Consider the following 20,396-nt stretch of genomic DNA (forward strand, 5'->3'; position numbering starts at 1 on the left):
GTAGGAAACCGACAACTTTATTTAGCGTGGTGAGTGACATGAATATAATGTATTTTAATTGACTGTTTAAAATTAGAAGCGAAAATGAGGTCTGTTTCTGCCATGATGGTGTCCGTCTTTCACCCCTTTACATTGGGTTATTTCAAACGCCATGTATACGGGGGTAAATGGGTTATTCCGATTGTTCCAGAAACCCGAATTTTGACCATAACCCGAATATTGCCTGCATGTAAACTTAGTCAGTGGGCTCCACTAAGAACCCTTTTGTATTGCAAGGGTTTTATCTAGAACTAACACAGTAAATTATACTGAGAACCCTGTTATGTTTCAAGGGTTTTATCCAGAACCTGCACAAGGAGTTTTGTTTGTTATAAGTGTTTTTATTAAGAATCACATTTTATTCTACAGATCATGATTGCTTATTATGTTCATTATTCTTGACACTGAGAAACATTCAAACAACTTTTTTAATGAGGATTTTGGTTTTATTATTTATAAATCTTCAGACAATGATGGATAAGGACAGCAGACTGTCTAAGGAAAAGGTATTATGTAGGTCCCGGAGGGAGGACAGGACAGAAGTGAGCACAGGTCCAGTGGAATTAGCAACATGACAGCTAGACGCACGCAAGTCATGCACACCAGGCTGTCCTCAGAAGCTGGATTAATATCATCTCCAGCAATTGCGACATAGAAAGTTAGGACAAAAAAGAAGAAGACAGTTAGTAGTACTAATACAAGGCATACATACTGCACCAGATGAAGCCATTTATAAAAAGTAAAGTAAAGCCATGCATTGTCAAAGAGTATCCACTGGCACAAAATCGGGTGAATGTGAAGGAACTCCATAAGGTTTTTAAAAGTAATTACTTTCAATACAGTTGAAATACTTTTCAGTAAAAATAAATCACTGGAAAAGGAGGTTCAATACTCACCCTAACCCACCTGTTGAAGCCAGTGGCACACGTCTTTTTTGTCCAAACCCTCTAACTCATGTCGACAAAAAAATAGCAAATGTTAACATAAAAACGGTCCTTGAGTCACACTTGCTGAAATAAGATTTAACTTACCTTGATTATTTTATGTTTCTGATCACTTGAGGCTTCACTTCAGTCCAGCTTGTAATACAAATTCATACGCAGGTTATCACGTGTGTGAATAGTAATCACCACTGATGTGTCACACCTGTTTTGAAGAGGGCAGAGAGTGTAATTGGCAGCAAAACCGGCATTCAACTCCCACAGAGCAACCAACATGGCAGCCAGCTCACAGGTCCCACACAATAAATCCAGCTTTTCCCCTGAGCAACACGACCACCACCAAACATTCACACTATCCGTACACCAGTGTGAGTGGTCTAAAAGTGTAAAAAGTCTTGTTCAAGGTCTTAACAACACAACTTGGAGAGAGTGGGACTTGAACAGCATACCTTCTGGTTACTGCACAATCAGCTCTATCTTCTAAGCCACAGGCAGCATACACACTCAAGTAGAAATAGGTCAACTCCCCAATTTCCAAAAGTGAACAAATCACGGGCTCATGAGGTGCTCTCTCCAGGGTGGGGTACAATGGCAGGAATTAATATACAGAGAGTATATTGTGTTGTTACATTATATATTTGTACTGTATTCTTAGGTTAAGTGTTGTACATCACAAATTGGAAATTTTCACACACAAAAAGTTCTGCAGTAAATGCCTCTTAACTCAGTCCCATAGTGCACTGATAAAAAAAAAGGGGGGGGGGAGGATAAAAAAAAAAACTTAATAAAGTTTGTTTACTCAGAAATTCTAAGTACATTTTACCAGTTTATTAAAAAAAAAAAAAAGGCTACTCAAAGGTTGAGATACAAACCCATAACCTTCAGGTTCGGTGGAATCCTAACTCCAAGTTGGCCTCATTTTGGACACACTAGCAGTGACAAACAAGATTGGCATAGCTCAGGTGGTACAGTGGTTATCTCCCAACCTGAAGGTGAGTTCGATCTTCAATGCTTGAGTAGTGTTGTTCCGATACTGCATCAAAACAGTGGTATCGGTATCGGTGAGTACTAACAAGTAACATGCCAATACTATTAATTCCGAAGCTAATATAGGACTTTGGATGCAGCATCTTGTGTCTTGCTCGTGCACGACATTCACTGATGTGAGACATGTTCACTGCATGCCAAGCCAAGAAATCCTATTGGACTTTGAATGTTCTGAACCAATTGAAGGACAGCTTTTTCATGTTGAGAAAAAAACTAAACTTAGGTATCGGTATGGTATCGGCATCAGCCGATACTGCAAAGCTCGGTATCGGAATTGGTATCGGGAGCCAAAAAACGGTATCTGAACAACACACTATGCTTGAGTAACTTTAATTTTTTTTTTTATGCTAAAATGTACTCAATACTCTCCTTGTATATTTTCCTGAGGATTTCTGAGTGGATACTGAAACATGGCTAAACATTTCAATATTTACCTCTGCCCTTCACGAAGAACCCTTTTGGAATCCTTACTTCTAATCATGTACTCTCTCAAAGTTGAAAAAACAACAACCATTGTACATTATTTGGTAGCGATTTACCAAAGGCTTTAAATAAGATTAATAAGGTATACTTTTTCACAAGGTTATGTAACCTAATTTAATTTGGTTGAATAAACAATGTATTTGTGTGTGCTAGAAATTGAGCCTTGTGTATAATCCTTAATGCAGGTTTTTGCAATATGAATAATTACTGTATGGAACATTTATAATTATTTCCCCATACTTCAAACCAATAAGTGAGATATGAGAGAACTAAGGAACAGTATAATATTCTGAGAGCATCATGATCTAGGAATTGCTTTGTTTTATTCATGATTGAAAGGCTTTTGGAAAGTTTAGTTCTTCGACAACTTAACACCCCAAAATTTGTGTTCCTTCACATTTTTTTAATTGTATCTATGTGTATTTTAAACTTTGGATTGCTTTTGTATTTTCCAAATATTAATACTTTTTTTTTTTATATTCAGAATTAATTTGTTGAGATCCATCCACTTCGTATTTTTTTTAGTTCTGTATTTATCATACTCACAACTTCGCTATAATTGTTACTACTATAGAATATATTTGTATCATCTGCAAACAATATTCATTTAAATGATTGGAATGGACCTAGCACTGAACCCTGGGGTACACCACAAGCCATACCAGATTAATGTTCACCTATTTTAACATATTGTGTTTGTTTGGTTAAATAACTTTTTAACCAATTCCCAGCTATCCCTCCAAACCCATATTTCTCCAATTTATTGAGTAAAAGTGAGTGATTTATGGTATCAAATGCTTTTTTAACAGCATGCTTTTTGTTATACAGTGCGTTTGTTATTTCTTCAACTGCTTCAATCAGAGCCATTGATGTTGTCCTTTTAGCTCTAAAGCCATACTGGGCTTCATTTAGTACTCTGTATTTTTCTAAGAATGAGAGTTGAAGAGCTTCTTAATAATAAAAAAAAAAATCATTTGTAAAATTGTGCTTATTATCATTTTTGTATACTGGGATAACTTTTGCTATTTTCATTTTCATTGGAACACTGCCTGTTTTAAATGAAAGGTTGCAGATATATGTAAAACGTTTTTAATATATTATTTATAACAGTTTTTATTAACAACATATCTATATCATAGCAATCTGTAGATCGTTTGCTTTTACATTTGTGAACAATGTCAAATACTTCTTGTTCACAAGTTGTTGTCAAGAACATGGGCTGTGAATTTATATGTACAACATCCCCATGATGATTGGTAATATGATCTGACATTTTTGCAGCCAACTCTGGGCCAACATTTACCAAAAACTTTTTAAACAGTTTTGTCATAATTTGGGCCATGCTCATCCTCAAAGTACTCTGGATAGATACATTTGGAGGATCCACATTTAATTAAGGTGTTCAAGATGTTCCAGGTTTCTTTGATATTTGTGTTATTTTCATACAGCCATTTCTGAATAATACTGTTGCTTGCTAGCTCTAATTATGTCTGTTAACTTGTTTTTTTTATAAACCTTATATCTTTGTTCAGCTTCTTTGGTTTTCAATTTAACAAACATTTTGTAATTTTTTTTTCTTCTTTTTGCAAGCATTTTGTATTCCTTTAGTCAGCCAAAGATTATTCATATATTTTTTTTATGTTGATGGCATTTGTGGGCAGTGTTTATTGTAGAGAGAAATAAATATTCAAAGGAAATTATCGGAAGCAGTATCCACATCTGCTTGACTATAGACTGAGCTCCAGTCCTGTAACATTAAACAGTTATTAAAAGTATTAGGTGTGTCTTCAGTTCTAATTCATTTATGATTTATTCGTGTATCTTCCCTGGTTCCCTTGAAATCATTGTCATAAACAATAAAGACAGGTAGATGATTAGTGATGTCAGAGATTAGCAAGCCACATACAGTTTGATTTGACATGTCGTTAATAAAAACGTTATCAATTATTGTTGCACTATGAAATTATATTCTACTAGGTTTGGTTATTGTTAGGTGCAAGGACATGCTGTACATTGTATCCATGTCTATGTCTCCATCTATAGTTTTTAGGCTGGTTGGATTGAGCAAGTCGATATTGAAATCCTCACAAATAAATAATATTTTATATTTTACAGATGAATGCAATTTCTCAATCCATTCACTAAATAACTGTATATCCGATTGTTGATGCTTGTTTGTAATTTGTCCATATCATAATTGATCATTAGTGCAGTTTGTGTATTGGATGTGCTAGTGAGAGAGGTCAGTCATGTTACCTTTGTTCCATGGTTGTTAGTACTTGTCCAGGTCTTTAATATCTCTCACCACTTTTGCTTCTTCAAGTGTTCCATTAAATTTAATGAATATTTTACAGATGGATACCCAGGTGTGTTGGATCTTTCATTGTTTTTTTAGGTATCTTGCCCTTTTTGCGATGTCAGCATTCCGTTTTGTCAAGTGATCATTCATGTAGATGTCCGTTCCCTTCAGTTTTTATCCTTGTTTTTAAGAGTGTCGTCTTGTTTTTCCGGTTGGTGAATCTCATGATGATGGTCGGAGGTCTCTCGTTCCAGGCTGGTAGTGGATGACATGTCTTGATGTGCTCCAAATCCTTCGCTATCCCCTTGATTTGAAGGTTGGATGCCACTTGTGTGCCTCCTGCTCGCCGGGCTCGCTTTCTGCGACCACCGCTCGCGCATACGAGCGCGGGTAGACCTTCAGGCCGGTGATCACCACATTGTTGATGCGGGAATATTGCTCCAGATCGTCCACCCTCCTCTCCAGCTTCATTATGCGCCGATCCTTTTCCGCATTCTGGAGACGCAGATTTTTGACTTCCTCCAGCAGCCCCAGAAGTTGCTTCTGCTGGGCTCCGACCGTCGCCACATCTTCATTTAAGGAGCTGAGGGAAATTTTGAAGTCCTCAAGCTCCTCCGGAGTTGGGTTTCTCCTCGGTGGCAAAGAGGTGTCCAAGGTATATTCATTATCCGTAATCGTTGTCCAAAGTTCCTAATTGTTGTCCAAAGTCCTTAAAAATTAAAAAAAAACCAAGTACAAACACGTGGCAAACAACTCCAGCAGGTCGGTCAGAAACAGAAAACAGGAAACAAATCTTTGCATACTATTAAATATAAACACAGCAGGGCTCTGAGGTCTCCAGACTCGGGTCAGGTATGCCACTTTTCTTTTGGCCTGGTTCCCTGCAGAGACCACCTTTTTTGGCCCTGGATTTTCACCTTTTGTTTAGACTTTTTTGGGGCTGAGCTGTTACAATGGAACGGCTTTTCAGAACTATCTCGGAGGTTTTGAAGCACTAGCGCTTGAAACGTAGTGGTGGGCGGGGACACAGATGGGGCACCACAGCACTGCACTCTGCCTCAACCGATAGCTCCCCACCTCAACTCACCCGTCCCTCCTGGTTGTGAGATGCATTAAAATTGGAGGGGAGTTGCAGGGTGAAGACGTTGTCCCCCCCCCAGGAATGTATTATGTACCCTTTGTGTCTTGTGTGTGTTGTGTAAAACTAGTGAAGTGAGTTAAGAGGAGCGACCAGCGGAGCCTCTCCCAGCCCGGCGGGGGGCAGCCAGGCAGGCCTGGAAGCCCGGACATAGAAATGAATGGGGCGTTCGAACGACAAAGTCCTGTCGCCCCTGGTAGCCCCGCCATTCAAACCAATGGGGATTTCCAACCACTGGTAGCCCGCCCATAGGAATGAAAGGGGAAATCGACCCCTGGTAGCCCGGTCATGGAAATAAATGGGGCATTAAACGACAAAGTCCCGTGGCCCCTGTTAACCCCGTCATTCAAACCAATGTGCATTTCTAACCCCTAGTAGCCCGGCCATAGAAATAAATGGAGCGTTCAAATGACAAAGTCCCGTGGCCCCTGGTACCCACATCATTCAAACCAATGGGGATTTCCAGCCCCAAGTAGCCCGTCCATAGGAATGAATGGGGAAATCGAGGTTAACTGAAGCATCACCTACGGGATATATGCAAAGGACGTATGAATATGAACTGTTACATGTGCAGTGTACTGAATGACTAATTCTCTCAACCATTTATTGACTGACTGACAGGTCGACTCACTCACTCTTGGAGGTACTGTACTGTACTGTACATTTTTCCATAACACTATTGCTATGGTGTCATTGTCTGTGTTAGGTCCTTTTCTCTCTTACATTCCTCCTCTACTGGGATTGACCTTTGTTCCTGACAAGCATCTCTGTTGAATTGCTTTGCCTGTGGGATCACAACGGTGTGCTACACTTGCACACTATCCTACTCTGTGGCATTATTGTGCATTGACAATAATTGCAACTGAATGGTAGCTTCACTACCACTTCACTACCAGTTTTTCACTGCTTGAGCTGAGGTTTATCGGGACCAACTTAATTGTGATGGCCACACACACAATTTATATGCAAGATAAGATATGAAAAAAGATACAAAATTGAGAGATAACGTTGATCAAAATGCTACTTTATCGATTTATGAATTGCATTATTCAGCCCATAAGTCTGGCCATTGTTAAGTCCGGTCTCTGTTCCTCTTTGCTAAAACTACACCAGCTAAGTACAAAACATTACTAAACTAATTAATAAACTATGGAGTGACGTCTTACTGACATCAGAAGGCACATCCAAAAAGAGAGGGGTTGGCGTAATGATTTCAGAGTACTAACAGCAATGGACCAACCAGCAGGAAAAGCCTCTCTTTGACTTCCTGGTTTTGTTCTACGCAAGTACTTCCAAATATGGGGAAGGTGGCACAGGGGCAGTGACTGGGCCCGTCTGCGAATAGTGACAATCTGCATATAATTGGCATCATTATAAATGCATTGGGTAAAAAAAATAACCCCCCAAAAATATTGGACTCCACTCCGGAAAAAAGAAAACAAAAACATATTTCAAAACAAATATACGTATATATTAGGGCCGTTCACGAATCAGTGGAGACTCGAATTGAGATGCAAATTAGCCGTTAAAAATAAATGCTGAATCAACATTTTTGATTTGAGTGAGAATGAATCATAGTATATTGTCGTGTGTACTAGTGTCACAGGAATGGTTGAATGGAAACACGTGTACATATGTGGGGAGTGCACAAGGGTGTGACACGAGCTCTTTGAGACCCGACATCTGGCATTTGCATGTGTATGGCAATGTTTAGCCGGATAATAATCATTACAGTACATTAAACTGTTAAACAATTAGTTAAGAAAGTCCAACTAGGCAGTGTATCAACGTCTTTGTCGTTACTACACTAAAAATGTAGTTTGATTTGAATAAACTATCATTAAATGTGCATAAGACACAATTTATATTATTTGGGAATCATACAATAGACATTCAAATGCATATAAAAATAAATGGGGTTGAAATTCAAAGGGTGCAGGAAATGAAATTTCTCTGAGTCATATTTGATGAAAAAAATCAACTGGAAGTCACATATTATGCATGTCCAATCAAAAATAGCAAATAAATATTGTCATCAGTAATAAGGCTAGGGATAGGCTAGATTCTAAATCACTCCACACGTAGCCTATTTACAATATGGTGCTGACGTCTAGGGAAATAACTAAGAATTAATTGCAGTCATTGACCCGTCTACAAAAAAAGAGCCATAAGAACCATCCATAATGTAGAATACATTGAACACATTTGCATTATCCATCCATCCATTTTCTTAACTGCTTAGTCCTCACAAGGGTTGCGGGGGGCGCTGGAGCCTATCCCAGCAGGCTTCGGGCAGTAGGCGGGGTACACCCGGTTGCCAGCCAATCGCAGGGCAACATTTGGTGTCCGAGTTCAGGCACTAGTATATGATTAGGTGAATCCACAGGTGCTGAACAGCGAGTATGTGGGGATCCTCTGTAATGTAAACTGTCCCACCACCATCACAAGCCCACACACTTGATCTAAAGTTTTGACACTGGCCTACTGTATACTTTAGTGTAGTTCCCTTTTGTCAGGATTAAACTAAATATGGTCCTCACTTTGAACTAACCACTACTGAATGTTCATTCGTTCAACGAGAAAAATGACAATTATGTTTAAAACTGCTAATCAAATGATCTAAGCTCCAAATCCTGCTAGGTCACTTTGCTGTCTCAGCACATTGCACATTGTCAGACCATGCTTCATCCAATTTTAGTCTAAAGCAATAGTCTTGGTCAAAGTGATGCCATGTCAATGCTATTTATGGATGTGAGCAGAATCAGCAGCTGTCCCTTTATGTTTCCAACTACTTTATTGCTTCTGGGATTCATTATGATGACCTTTTTAATCACAAGATGCCTGCAGAGCTAAAAGCTTACAGGCCCACAGCCTCTTGTATTTGCCTCTGCTTGGTTAAGTGAGCTGCTGGCTTTATTCCATGATATGAGTAGGAGAGTCACACAGCCACAAGCTGAATCCACCTGGTTAGCCTGAAGTATTTTAGAAGAGCACACCTAGTGTCACGATATGGCTGAAACTCACACGGCAGGCACGCACACTCCCATAAAAATATGCAATTCACACACGCACACACACCCGCACGCACCCCCCCCCCCCCCCCCCACACACACACGCACACACACACACGTTTAGTTAAAAAATGGAATGGTCAGTTTGCTCATTAAGCTAGCCAGTTCTCAAATAGTGGGGCGGGCAGCTCGGTGCCATGCCAGGCAAGAGCGCGTGCAACCCTAGGGAACTAAAAAAAAATATATAATAATTGGGCCATACAAAGAAAGTGCAGTTGCACATCCACTACAGTAGGTGGCAGTGGCGCTCTCATTGTCAGAGATTGTCATCATTATGTTACAAAAAATAAATAAATGCATTATCAGGAGGAGCTTGCAATAGATACATATTTGAAATTAATCTTGTAGTTCTGCCAAAATGGTAATGTTTTAAACTCCATTATATTTTTTGGTTTCTTTGCAGGTCTTTCAGTTTTAATGAAACTTGGCGAAGGACAGCAGTTGAGCCAAGGAAGATCTAATGTAAAATGTTAAAAGTGATCCATTAAACACATTGTGTGTGTGTGTGTGTGCGTGCGTGCGTGCGTGCGTGCGTGTGTGTGTGTGTGTGTGTGTGCGTGTGATGGGGTGGTTGTACATAGGCCTTGGCAATGATATACTGTCTTAAAAACATCCATCTTGTTTTTGTCTTGGCCATTTTTTGAGAGTTATTTGAAAAAAAGGCGAGCCTAAAATGTATTAGAGTGTAAATTATGTACAGTATAGTATATAGGGTGAAAGAAGCATCAAAATTACAATTGCCAATGTGGTGTTTTTCGTGTCTGGGGCAGAACTACATCCCAAACTGGGCCAGATACTGTCATGGTTTGGGTTTGGTTAGTTACTTTGTTTGGTGTTTTGTCATGATTTGTGTTTTGTTTGGTTTGGTTTTCGTTGTCATGTCTCCTTGTCATTGTGCTCGTCATACGGGTCTCCTTATTTCTTCCAATCAGCACCCTCTGCCCCTTGTTTTATGTCCAGGTGTTTGTCATTGTCTCGTTAGTTTGCTCCTGTTTAGTTCCCTCCATCCCTGCAATCTTTGTTGGATCATTAATTTTCTTTTCACAGTCTCTGTCAGTCGTCCTTGCTCCACTCTAGTGTGTTTTGTTTGTTACTTTGTATCTGGTTTTTGTCTTTTGTTAGTTGAGTAGTTTTGATTCTAGGTTTCTTGTTTGAATTTTGGGTTTCCATTTAAAAATAAATTCCTCCTCTTGTTAAACTCCTGCAAGCCTGGACGACGAGGCCTTACCTTCGCCTCTTGGAACATGAAGGGGTTAATCCATTCAGTTAAGAGGGGTAAAGTACTAGCCCATTTGAAGTCCCGGTCATCTGACATTATATTCCCACCTAAAGAATGGATCCCAAGATAGATCACCTTGCAGGTGGATTGGTCACAATTATCATTCCTCTTTTTCTACAAAGGCCAGGGGCGTATCAATTTTAATTCGTAAGGGCATCCCTTTTAGACACCGCTCAACTAAAATGGAATAGAGGGTCGGTACCTTATTGTTACAGGTGAAATCGATTCAGTTCCCGTAACTCTGGTTAATCTTTACGGTCCTAATTTTGATCATCCTGCCTTCTTTAGGGCGGTGTTCTCCCTAGTAAATGGTATTTCACAGACTAATCTAATTATTGGAGGGGATCTAAACTGCACTCTGGATCCTTATTTGGATAGCTCCTCTACAAAACGGGCCTCATGTTCCAATACAAGGGATTTCTTAAAAGCATATATTATTAACTCCAATCTATCTGATGTGTGGAGATTTTTTCACCCAACTGATCGGGATGACTCTTTTCACTGACATGTTCCTAATGTATACACCCGTATTGAATACTTCCTGTTAGATTCTAAATTACTTCTGCAAGTTTATGATTGTAGATATCATGATATACTGATTTCTGACCATGCCCGCCTTACATTTTTTGCTTAATTTTGATGGTTTACACTCTTCTCGACCATTGTGGAAGATGGATCCTCAACTTGTCAATGATCCAGAATTTTCGCAATATCTGCAGGAACAAATGGAAATATTCCTTGAAATCAATAATACCCCAGAAATGTCTCCAGCCTTACTCTGGGAGACCTTAAAGGCCTATTTGAGAGGTTGCATTATTTCCTATATGGTAGAAATAGAAAGAATACTGCTTAGCTCATGGAGCCGGGGAACAAATCCATCGTCTTGATAAAGAGAATGCAAGGCGTCCCTCTTTAGATAAATATTTCTACACACATTTTAGAGTTAAGGCTTCAGTACAACCAAATTGTTTCCACAATAACTTCTAAATCATTCCTCTATTTGAAACAGAAGTGTTTCGAATTTGGCGACAAGCTTTAAAAATGACTGGCTGGACAATTGCGTAAACTAGAAGGTGACCGCACAATCCACAAAGTCAAGTCTAAACAGGGATTTTCTCTCACACTGGTGAAGGATATCAATGATCGCTTTAAAGAATACTATGAAGCTCTTCATGCCTCTAAATCAAATGTTGGACCTCATATTATGGAAGAATTTTTACACAATGATGACCTTCCTGCCCTTTCAGAAGAAGGTCGCACCCTCTTAAACAAAGATATTGCACTTCCGGAACTAGAAGCGGTAATAAAAACCCTAAAAAGTGCTAAAACTTCTGGCCCCGATGGAATTCGCTCAGAACTTTATAAAAAAAATTCTGACACCTTGGCACCACATATGCTTACAATGTACTCGTGAGCTCTTGAAAAAGGCTCCCTACCACAAACTCTTAATGTGGCTGTTATAACATTAATTCCCAAGAAAGGCAAGGATCTGGAAGTCGTGGGAGGATATAGACCTATTTCCCTCCTTAATGTCGGTCAGAAAATATTGGCGAAAATACTTGCAAACAGGCTAAATAAATATATTGCCACACTGGTACATTCGGACCAATCTGGATTCATTCCTGGTAGAAACTCTTCCTCCAATTTAAGACGCCTTTTTAATATAATGTACCACACTCAATCTAGCCTGGACGATTTTGTAGTTATTTCTCTTGATGCGGAAAAAGGCATTTGACCAAGTTGAGTGGCCATATCTGTTTAAAGTGTTGGCTAAATTAAATTTGGGAGATACATTCACTGCTTGGGTTAGATTACTGTACAATAATCCCCAAGCCCGGATACTGACTAATGGAATGTTGTCTTGTCACTTTAGATTGTTTTGTGGCACTAGAAAAGGATGCCCACCGTCCCCACTTTTTTTTGCCTTGGCCATGGAGCCCCTTGCGGAATGGATTCGCACCGATCCAAATATTACTGGTTTTAGCGCTTCTGGAAGTACAAATAAAATTTCCCTCTATGCGGATGATGTGCTGTTATTTGTTTCCAGACCTCTACTTAGTATTCCTGTGATTCTAGATAAAATTTATCCGTTTGAAACCTTCTCTGGTTACAGGATTAACTGGACCAAAAGTGAACTAATGCCAGTGGGTATTGATGATTCCTCCCTGCTTCAACATTTTCTATTCAAAATCTCACATCAATCATTTTACCTACTTGGGGATTCAGATAACCAAGACTTTCTCAATGCTCTTCAAGGCAAATTACCCCCCTCTTGTGGACAAACTGCAGACAAATATTCAGTTCTGGAAATCTCTTCCTATTTCAATGATTGGTATGATCAACACCATTAAAGTTTCTCCCACAATTATTGTACCTCTTTCAGTGTCTTCCGGTTCTCCTGCCTAAATCCTTCTTCAAAAAGTTTGACTCGTTTGTTCTATCCTTTGTCTGGGATTATAAGGGTCATAGGATAAAAAAAAGATCATCTTTCTAAACCGAAGCATGCCTCCCTGATTTTTGCCTTTACTACTGGTCAATTAACCCTAAGACTGCTGCTGACTGATTTTGCTGTGACCCCCCTGTTGGTTGCAATTGGAGAGGGAGCAGTGCAGCCTTTACAATCTGGATGCAGTGATCTTATCTCCAATTCCTAGAGATCCTAGATCTGTTTATGGTGGCAGTGTAATTATACATTCTACAATTAGAATTTGGAAACAACAGCTTAAAACACACTTTGGATTTAACTCACTTTCATTTCTTCTTCCAGTGGCTGGGAATCCATACTTTCGACCATCCCAACTGTAACTTTGCTTCTTTCACTCAATTGCAGGAAACGTATAATCTCCCCAGGAATAATTTCTTTAGGTTCTTACAAATTAGAAACTATGTTCGTACCCACCTGGTCTCTTCAGAAGGAACTTCCCCAACTATTTTAGATGAATACCTTTCGCAACATATGGATTCTGATAGGAAGCTGTCACGTTATTATGACTTCTTGTTTATTAATTTTCCTTCAATGACAGTCATTAAATCTGCGTGGGAATCTGAAATGGGTATGCAAATTTCTGATATGATTTGGGACAAGAGCCTTAAGGGAATTAACGCCTGCTCTATTAATTTGAGGCATTGCCTCATTCAATTTCGTGTTGTTCACAGGCTCCATTATTTAAAATCGAAACTCCATAAGATATTTCCAGATATATCAGAACAAAGTGATAAGTGCAACCAGGCAGAAGCAACTCTTCTCCATAGCTTCGCCCTCTGTTCTAAGATAGAGTCATTCTGGATTCGCATCTTCCAGACCTTTTCAGAGGCTCTTAACATTCAGCTGGAACCTGACCCTAGTTTGATAATATTCAACTATTCAGACTCTATATCCAATTTAACGTCAACGCAGAGACAACTTATCTCCTACGGCATGGTAACAGCCAATAAACTTGTTTTGTTATTTTGGAAGAAGGAGGTCCCCAGCTTTAAACGATGGCTCAGTGAAATGTTTAGCACTCTCCACCTTGAAAAGATAAGAAACTGTGAGCCACAATTTAACAAAATTTGGTCACCCCTCGTTCGCCACCTATAAAACACTTGACTAAATGTTCAATAGCTGGTTCTATTGAGAAATGCACACCATTATCTTTGACTTCCATAGCAATCTAGACGAGGTCTATACCTTGAGAATGGGGGGTTGGAGAGGGGGTGTTATGTTTACTGTCTTAATTTACGTTTTTTGTTATATTTTTCTTTCCTTATTGAAAAAAAGGGCATTGTTTCCCTGTTTCATGTTGTACAATTCCACTCAATAAAATATATTTGCAAAACAAAAAAAAACTCCTGCAAGCCTGCCTCGCCTCCGTTTCCTGCATTTGGGTCCTCCCAAACATGACAAGATACATTAGAGGGGTTTATGAAGCAAAAGGCTCTCTGCGATAACCTGTCGAGCAGTATTTTAATGTATATTGTGTTCAAAACAAATTTTTCATTTAACAAATTATTTGCAAATTGTTCATTTTAAAAATACATCATAGACTTTCATACATGACATACATTTACTGTCAATTGGATTTGGTATGATATGATTGTAGTTTTCATTTGCCTTTCATTTAATATTTTTACAGCCACATGGGGGCAGTACCACATTAGACAACAGCCTTCATTTAGTCGCGTGTAGGTGGGTGGGTGGGGGATTCAAGTTATGCAAATAAGCATGACTTCTGTAAAATCAGCTGTAATGTATAATCATTAAAATATTTCATCCTCATGCACGGATTTAAGATGTAATCCAATAAAACAAATGTAATCCAATCTAGTATAATAGAGACAGAATGTTTCAACACATTAACCAGAATATTTTTTTGTACAAAAACAGGGAGCACATTTAAATTAGCTTCTCATTAAGGCCAATCTCAATTTATATCGATAAAGTATTTTTTTTTTTTATGCAGTCTTTGTGAGCCACTGATCTGAGCTGTGCTGCTAAAGTGTGAAATTCAACCAATGTTTCCCAAGAACAATTGACGCCAGTTAGTCGTGCAAGGCTGTAAATGCCACTGCAGGGTTTCCTTTTAGATTGATATGCAGTGCCGGAGCAAATCCAACAAACCATCCATCCATTTCCTGCACAATTTATGGTGGAATGGAATCATGAGGAGAAATAGAGCAGATCCCAGCTGACTTGGGGTAAACGGTGGGGTACAGTAATTATCAGTATGTCACAGCAGTGACACATAGGCTGTGTTTACCTTACATGGATCATATGACACAATTCTAATAGCTTTACTCTCCCATGTTGCCCGTTTTGGATATGTGTCATGGCAGTGTCAGTTTAAACAAATGCATGGAATCGGACATCCTCAGATCTGAATCAGGCCTTGATCGTGGGGATGAAACACGTATACCTTAACATCCATCCAACCATTCTCTGCACCACTCATCCTCACCAGGGCCATAAGGGTGCTGCAGCCTATCCCAGCTGATGATAGTCGAGAGGCTGGTTACACTGAACTGGTTGCCAGTCAATCGCAGTCTACCTAAACAACACAGATTTAAACAAATTTACAAACATTACCACCTATGCAGACTTTTATAAATGGGGGTTTGAGGGTATTCTAAGATTATGCCAAATAATTAGTTTCATAATAAATTAATTTCAATTGGAGTCTCTAAATGTTGAAATATATTTAAATACATATTAGGCATGCAGGAGATTTTTGCACATAATGTGCTGTTTATTAACAATGTACAAAAACATTCAAAGTCTATGAAATAATTAACATCAGTGTTTAACATGAATCTTTTAACACATACATTTGTTCAGTTTAATTCGTTTAATGAACAAGTCACATTTTGTCCCCTTAATAAATTTGTTCCTCATACTACTACTTTATTTACAGCTACATAATGTATTAATGTTATTAAATCCCCCAATTCTAGACAAAAAACGTTAGGGCATATATATATATATATATATATATATATATATATATATATATATATATATATATATATGTATGCCCTAAAGTTTTTAGTTCAATACCTTTCGCAACATATGGATTCTGATAGGAAGCTGTCACGTTATTATGACTTCTTGTTTATTAATTTTCCTTCAATGACGGTCATTAAGTCTGCGTGGGAATTTGAAATGGGTATGCAAATATTAGTGCTGGCACGGTGGATGACTGGTTAGCACATTCGCCTCCCAGTGCAGAGCACATGAGATCAAGTCCGGGCTTCGGCCCTCCTGGGTGGAGTTTGCATGTTCTCCCCGTGCCTGTGTGGGTTTTCTCCGGGTACTCCAGTTGCCTCCCACATTCCAAAGACATGCATGGCAGGTTAATTGAACATTAAATTGTCCCTAAGGTGTGATTGTGAGTGTGGATGGTTGTTCGTCTCTGTGTGCCCTGTGATTGGCTGGCAACCAGTTCAGGGTGTACCCCGTCTACTGCCTGAAGCCAGCTGGGATAGGCTCCAGCGCCCCCGCGACCCTAGTGAGGACTAAGCGGTTAAGAAAATGGATGGATGGATAGTGCTGTCAAAGTTAAAGCGTTAACTGATGAATTGATCACAAAAAAAATGTCGCATTAATCATGAATTAACGCAGATTAATCACACTATTAATTTTGACCATAGATTATCCTTTAGCGTGACAGCGGATGGCTACATTTAAGGTAGCACAGGTTGTGTTTGAGCAATAAACATAATTTATATGCATTAAAGTAAAGAATTTAATATATTTATAATATTTGTTCATGTCAAAATATTGGGGTAATTTTCCCCCCATTTTATAATATGCAAGTAATTAACTGATTAGAAAAAGAGGATGAGCGTGTGCAGTGGATCAAAAAATGTTGAAGACGTCCTCATAACATTAAATGTCAAAATAATTAACATAACCTGGTGCTCTTCAAATTTGGCGGGGAAAAAAATGTTGATAAAAAAGCCTTTTTTATCAAGCGATTAATCGTGATTAATCAAAATTCTAAAATGTGATTAATCTGATTAAGAAATGTAATCGTTCAACAGCTTTAATATATATATATAATTTATTTATTTATTTATTTTGAAATAAAAATACACACACACATAAATTGCGGGCATGCGAAATGACGAGTATTATAACCATCTTGCCATTTACGAGCGTTATCTTGGAGTTGTTTTGGCCAATGTCACAATTTAAATAATATATAGAAATGCTGTAGTTATGTCGAACTCTTTTCGTGTTTGGTTTTATACTCACCTCCAACTCACCTGATCGCATTCATCAATCTTCAATCATCAATCAAAGACCATGTTTGCGTCAGAGAGTGTGGTGGTTGAGGACCCAAATGCAGGGAAGCAGAGACGAGGAGGCAGGGGCGAAGTCTAAAATAAAAGGTTTCTTTTAATTAAACAAAACAAGATGGCAAACTAGGCACAGGCCAAAAGAACAAAACAAAACAACAAAGTCCAAATCCAGAACGTGGCATGACGTGGGGAAAAAACAAGGCAAGACATAGACTGACAGCAACAATAGCAACAAACAAACAAACAAACAGCTATGAACAAACAATGGACCAACAAGAACTGAACCAAAAACAGGGGACTAACGAAAGCCCGTTTCAATGTATCTGCACAAGTTTATTACCGTTTGGGCAGTCTTGGAGCTTGAAACCGATCACTTTTGGAACAGGGCTCCAAAGTTTAAAGATTTCAAAACGTGCCTCATACGTTCCAATGTGGACACCATATAGTATGCGGGATACTCCTCCTGTTTGATGACGTATGTTCCAATTCTCGCGTGACTGCGCGCAAACGCCAGTCTGTCAACAATGGTGGATAGCCGTGTTGTAGTCAATTTGTGCAACTTCCTTAGCTTTTACAGCAAAATATTTTGCGTGATGTTGTACTGGAATTACCCACCATTGTCACTTCTCCCGTGTTCATCTCACTGATCTGTATATACTACTAGATAGCCCATAGCCCATCCACGCCCGTGCAAGCCGTTGAAGGAACAGGGCGGCCTTCGAATGGTTCCAAATAGGCTGTGCAATTAATTGAAATCCAATTACATTATTATTTCAATTACACGCCACAATTACAAAATTGGCATAATCGTAAACAAAAACAAAAGATTATTAATAACAATTTCGAGTTGTTTAAAATGATATATTTGCACATTTTTCATTTTTAAATGACTAATTTAATAAATCGTGTTTGCTCCAAAAGGAACTTACATATAGTGTTTCAAATAATTTAATTTATCTTAAACATTTTCTTGTTTTGTATCCAAAAATAATCGTTTGAAGAAGTGTGATTTCAATTATTACCAAAATAATTGGGATAATAATTTTTTCTATAATCGAGCAGCCATAGTTCAAAATAAAAATGCTACTCATCAGTGCTGTACATTCAGCTCAGTTTTTTTCTAGCTTAACTTTATTTCCAATTGGCCAGATTTTCTTTGCTGCTTCAAATTCAACATATGGAAAAGTTTTGCTGAAATGAGTGAAAAGTGTGCTGTCCACAACAAACAGTGCTGCTATAAGGTGACCACTCTTGCAAAATCTCACCTTCAATGATCAACAAGCTTCCTTCATACTGAGACAGCTGCAGTGTTTTGCCCCCTCCGTCTCATCAACAAATCTACTTTATTCATTTATTGTTGTTGTTGTATGCTGCCATCCACCAAAACGACAGTATGCTGTTTTCAGCACCGCTACGGCGGTCGGGAGGGACGAAATAGGCTCTTTGCACAAATCCACTACTTCCTGTCTTTCATGATTGGACAAACTAATTAATCCAGGTGTGCCTGACATCAGTAACCACAACAACAATCATGTTGTCCAATCATGAAAGACAGCAAATGGAGTGGTATTGTATTCAGGAAGTAGTGGATTTGTTGCAAATAACCCATAGAACTGAGCGTGTGTTGATTGGGTCTTGACATCACGTGACATCAGTCCTGTATTTCAATTGGACGATGGGCCCATTTAATGTGGCCCCATAGCTGCCTATGGAGAGTAGCTTGGGAGCTAGTGGCTCATCCACTTCAACACGCGCTCATGGGGCAGGCCCTGTCCTGTTTAGAAAGTTAGAATAAATTTTTTATAAATTATTAGTCATAAAGTAGACCAATTATGAGCCTTCATAGTGCTCAACAGCAGCATCTGGTGGGGCCAGAGACGTCACTGCAGATGACACAGACAAAGGACACAGACACTCCAAACTAAACAAAAACCCAATCCCAGAGAACCGAAACATGACAGTTTGTCAACGATGTCATGAAGATGTCCCAACTCGGACAGACCAGTGGTGTGGAAGCTTTTCACAGTGTGGTGAATCACTTTGCCCCAAAGCTGTACAAGTTCTTGTACAAAGGAATGAAAAGCAGGTGTGTTTTTACTCCTCTAGATGGTGGTCTTGACTTAAAGATAACGGCTAGTGCAATGGAAATATATAAAATTTCCATTGCATCTGTTAAACCAAAAATGCCAACTAGAGGAGTTAAAAAATTTAATGTGCTTCTTCAAGCGTCATTTGTCCATGACTATTAGAAGATATGGATGAAAGGTAGAACTTTGAGCTATCAAGTTATTTTATCACAGTATCACAATTTGTTAATAAGATATGGAATTTTGTGTTAAATTCCAGAATCATTCTCGCTGCTATACATTATAATGAAAATGCTGCTGGGAGACCACAGAAAATGACAAAGGAAGAAATACACGCCCACTGCATCGTTTATCCCAAATATAAAAGTGGTGGCTATTCTCTGAGAAAGATATTGGTGGATGCAACTTATGGTAAATTATGAAACAAAAAATAACAATAATTCCAGGCAGATGCATTACATACTGAGTGTAACCCATATGTCGTCCAAATATTTATAAACTATTTTTTTTGTAGACTATGTTAATGACTGCCTTTCAGAGGTGATGAAACTGATTGATGTTCCAAAGAAGTACAGAACTGGTGATGTGGTAGTCGACCCACAATTTATTTCGGCAGCATTGAACAGACTGGACAAGTTAAATGTTATTGCTGAGCACCATACAAGATTCCTCAGGAAATAAATAATCACATTCCCTGTATTCAGTTGTCCTCATTTGTTTATTTATATTATTATGTAATTATAAACACTTCATAAAGTGGCAAATTTGCGACTTTATAAAGTGGCAGATTTGCGAGAATAAAACCTCAGAAACTTACGAGAAACACGTAGCTATAGTCTAATGTTGAGGATTCGTTGGTGGTTCATGGGACACTGTTTATAAAATGAAAAGGCAGGATGAAGACGAATTAAATATTAATTTAAACTTTACTCGTCATACACGGAAGCTAGAGTGACAACACTTCCTGATCCCCTATCAGCTGACTAACACTAACCAATCAGAAGCTAGCATACTTTAGGTAAATGCAAGTGAATGACGGAGAGGAGCAGATTTGACACATCAACTAAAGCCTCGTTTCCACCGCCGGTATCTACTCTACTCTACTCTACACTCGACTGATCAACAAACTGCGGACACTGCAACTCTCTGCCTGTGGACTTCCGGACGAACAAACCCCAACATGTCAAGATGGGCACCTCCATATCCTCCACCATTGTTCTCAACATCAGTGT

General features: G+C 38.8%; 1 long non-coding RNA gene across 1 annotated transcript; it reads right to left on the minus strand.

Annotated features, from left to right (window-relative positions):
* Nucleotides 1-514: 514 nt before the first annotated feature.
* On the minus strand, nt 515-15,314 carry LOC147167885 (uncharacterized). The gene is made up of 3 exons (XR_015096036.1): nt 15,235-15,314; nt 1,071-1,185; nt 515-986 (listed from the first exon to the last, which is right to left on the minus strand). It is a non-coding gene; the product is annotated as an uncharacterized LOC147167885 (long non-coding RNA).
* Nucleotides 15,315-20,396: the final 5,082 nt, after the last annotated feature.

Source organism: Leptonotus elevatus, chromosome 9, assembly GCF_054856555.1.
Source record: "Leptonotus elevatus isolate MCC_2025b chromosome 9, RoL_Lele_1.0, whole genome shotgun sequence".
Taxonomy (NCBI): Eukaryota; Metazoa; Chordata; class Actinopteri; order Syngnathiformes; family Syngnathidae; genus Leptonotus; species Leptonotus elevatus.